Source organism: Cupressus sempervirens, chromosome 10 (genome assembly GCF_028749045.1).
Source record: "Cupressus sempervirens isolate cs-2001-9-10 chromosome 10, ASM2874904v1, whole genome shotgun sequence".
In the NCBI taxonomy this organism is placed as follows: domain Eukaryota; kingdom Viridiplantae; phylum Streptophyta; class Pinopsida; order Cupressales; family Cupressaceae; genus Cupressus; species Cupressus sempervirens.
Window position 1 is genome coordinate 203,947,178 of NC_143127.1, and position 4,402 is coordinate 203,951,579.

Sequence of the window (4,402 nt, forward strand, 5' to 3'; positions counted from 1 at the left end):
AAGTATTTTATATTGATATAATACTCTGCAGTTTAGACATAGCCACATTTATGGTGAACCAAGATAAATCTAGTGTCATTTATTTCTCTTCTTTAATTGTACATTTTTGGTGAACCAAGATAAATTTGGTGTCCTTTATTTCTCTTCTTTAATTGTATATTCATTTGTTGTTTTATCTTGCACATTCAAAACTTTCACCTTATAAGGAGACTTAGATGGTGGCAACAATGATGATAATGTGAAGCCCAACTTAAGAGAAAAATCTTTACATTTGGTTAAAATATGGTGTTTGATCATTGTCTCCTTTGGCAACTTTTTCAGAGGAATATCTCCTTATTTTTTCACATGGAATTAGATGTTTCTTTTTTTGGGTACTCAATTTGTAGGGAGGGTTTTCTTGGGGATGACTTTAATGCATTTCTTGAGGGATTCTGCAGAGACTTTCAAATATTTGATGGAAAATTTTTATTTACATTCTTTCTCTGCACTGCAGGGTGTCTGTTTACTATGTTGGGAGATCTTGTTGTCACTTGGATTTATGCCAAGAAATCAAAGAAAAAATAAATTATCCCATTGCCAACAATCGGTCATGAAGGGTAATCCACTGCACATGATAGAGACACAACATTGAGCTTTCAAGTCAATTGGATATAGACACAAAATAGTACCCATCTCTCAATAACATCTTTAATTTAATAACTACACCAACGAATTAGAGCTCATTGATGTTTGAAATTTTATTTATTTACAAAAAAATCATTTGAAACATTGTAGGAAGTGAAAACTGCATTGATTGGTTCAACATCTATAGTAGACAATTTATTGTTGATATTGGCACTTTTCTTTCATTCTGTCTTTGAAGGAATTGCTATTGGCATGGCCGAAAAATTCTTTTATCCCTCCACCTTTATATTCCTTAATTTAAAAATAAAATCTTTATTCAAATTTCATTAGAAAAAAGAACAAGAACAAGAATCATGAAAAAAGAACATGAGGAAGAATCATTAAAAAAGCCTCCAAAAGTCCCAAAATAGGGTGAACCTTCATCATCTCCAAAGCAAGAGGAAGGAAGAACTTCTGAACCCAAAAATCCAAGAGGGACAAGGAGAAAACCATAATGCAGAACACCCTTGAAGGTGGTACAGAAAGCTTTTCGATGGATGTCTAGCACTAAATTAAAAGGTTCCCCAGACATGCAGAACTTGCAATTACTGAAGTAGAGTTGATCAATACACAAACTATTCAAGTGAAGTAGCTAAAGCTACCAAAAAATCAGAAAAGGTAGTAAAAAAAAATGGATCGTGCTTATATATTCTACAGACTCAACCATAGCATGTCTCTATGAACACCATCATTTAGCAAAGGTGACAAAGGGCAACACGTCATGTAGCACATTAAGGACCTGTTGAATTTTTTTTGCACAAGTGTAGACACAAAGGGAGGGCATGTGGACTAGAAATAGAAGTTGAAGGCGTATGTAACCAAGTCTAATGTTATCCAGGCCAACAAGTAGAAATGTGCACGTGGTCACATGAGGAACAACATCACATGTTCTTCTCTTTTGTAATGTTTTTCTTCTCTGCTTGGTTAATAAATCACCATTCAAATGTGAAGTGAATTGATTTGTTGCCAGCATAAATATGTAAAGATGCAAATAAGATTAATGCTAGCACATTAAAGTGCATACTAGATAACTGACATATCTCAGAGTATTGTAATTTTAATTCAAGATTCCTGAAGTTGGAACCTCCATGTAATCTATGAATATGCATTTCTAATTTCTTTGGTTGGAATACAATCAACTATGTAAAAACCTTCCAAAAAGCAAAATGAATTTGACTATGGGATGTACGTCACATTTTTCTTTAAGTTAGTAAGATTTTTAGTGCTTTCATTCTTAGATGTAAATTCATGAGATTTGAATTTAATTAGCATGATTGTAAGATGCAAGTTCAAGATAGAAAGAATGGTCTTCACATTTATTTAAAATTATGTTTTAAAGCTTGGAGTGATAAATTTTAATATATTGAAATACAAATCTGCTTAAACTTATGTATTTATTCTAGGAAAATAATTGTTCATAGTAGATGAAATTGGTGACACAATCAACACTCTTTGAATGACCACATTTTGATATTTGTAACTATACTGATGAATTTAGTGGGATTTTCTATTGACCTTAATAAAATAATTATACTACACTACAATGTCTTTAAGAATCAATCATTTCATGTTAATTACACTTCTTTTGATCATAATTAATTGTTAATTCCTTTCAACTGACTATAGATTCATGATATATTTGAAAAAAAATTATAATGTATAATTATCATAAAAAATGACTTCGCCTGATTGTAAATTTAGGTGGTTATACTTTCTTGCAACCTATTCAACATATTCATTGCCACAACAATTTTGAGTATATTATGATTTTAATTTCTTAAATTTTATTTAGTCAAGACTTTAACTATTAGTTAACATTCAATTTAATAAATATTTTGTTATTTAATAAATTAAAATATTACTTTTAATTGATTGTTTAATTTATTTTGTTTTGTTTTTAAATTGAAATATATTCATTCTTCTATCTATCATCCCCTCATTTCAAATATTGATTTCAGTTGGGAGAACATAAAATACTAATTTTTCCTGTCTTACATGCCACTATTGTATACACAATACCATTCTTAAATATGTAGTTTAAACTAGAGTTAGTTTTCTTTGAAACATATTTAAAAATTGGATTTGTTCAAAAAACTTAGAAAACTTTCAAAGAAAATTAAAATGACTTTATAAAGTTAAATTATGCAATCTATATTGACATTAATAGAATCTTAGAACTTCTAAAAATAAATTTGACGAAGTTGGTCTTTGTGAATTGAAAGTCCTCAATTGAAGCCCTTAATGGCATCTAACATCTATTCCAAGTTCACAATTAAATGTAAATCTTGACTCAACTCATAGAACAATACCAACCACAATAAAGGCAAGAACTCTGGTGCTTGCATCCCTTGTTAATTATCTTGACAAGAGGCAAGATTGCATGTGACATTTAGGTGAGAAGATGAAACATAGCCTTGATTCTTATAAGAGAAGGCACATGATCTATTATAGTGTCATAGATGCTTTGTGTTGTTATGTGAAACTCAAAGAGCTCTATGTATCCATAATTGGGATTGTATGTTGTTTGTCCCACAATCAATATATTGAACATTTTACTATGTTACCTATGTGGTGTCCTCAGTACTAAATTGTTGAAAGTCAAATTTTGGATATTGATAAAGTAGTTTCCATGAATTTTTTTAGACATAAGTACACAATAAAACTAACTATTTTGTATTGATGTAACCATGATTAATCTTCTAAAAGAACATGAAAAATGATTAGAGAGATGTATAACATGAAAAGCTTCTATAATCTTAGAACAAACCTCAATGGATAAAATAATGCTACCTAAAGTTTCCACATGACCCATTGTAAAACTTTAGAGTAGCTTTTGAGTTTCTTGGAGTTTTACATTAGTTTAGGCTAGTTACATAGTTTAGATTAATAAACAATGTTCATTAGGTATGTGAAGTTTCTTTCTCATAAAAACTTATTATACCATAATAATGGTTTTCTGTAGCCCATGCTAATTAACATAATGATCATCAAATGTAAATTTGAATACATCTATTTTTGAATTCTCTTGAATTAGTTGCATTTGTTTAGTTATTTGGTATTAGAGAGAAATTTTGGTCTCGAGACCCGTTTTTATGAAAGAGTAGATCATATTCTTGTCTATGTGAGTTGCACATAGACAACTGTCACTTCAACCACATGTGAAGTTTTGGAATTGATATCTTTCTTTGTGATCAATGTGGCATTTGATCAAAATCGATGTTGGAGATGTTGTAAGTAGTTCAAGTACATTTCATTGGATGTTGTCTTACAATTCCCTACTAAAGCAAAAATGGTAGAATACAACAACATTAACAAAGAGAAATTAAGCAATATCTAAATCATTTCCCCTTGTTCATTAGCACCAACACCGACAAGAGAAGGTGATGATTCTTATAATGTGAGACAAAGATCTCTTTGTTTTTTAATACCCAGCTTGGTGGATTCCTATGCCATGACCATTATTTGTAATAAATGGTTCGCTACACACTACAATGAAACAAAAGGAGAGATAGAGATTAGGATGTCATAAAGGGTGGCTCCTTCACATGTTTTATTAGTCAACCCTATGTACCTTACACATGCCTCCTTGTGTGTTGCTGGAAGGTTAGAATAACTAACGCTAAAATAATTTTTAATGTATTAGTGTAGTAGTACTTTGAAGTTATGAGATTGGTTATGGTATTCATCTATCACTAATTGGTGTCAATATTTCCATCTTTAGGAAATGACTATACATATA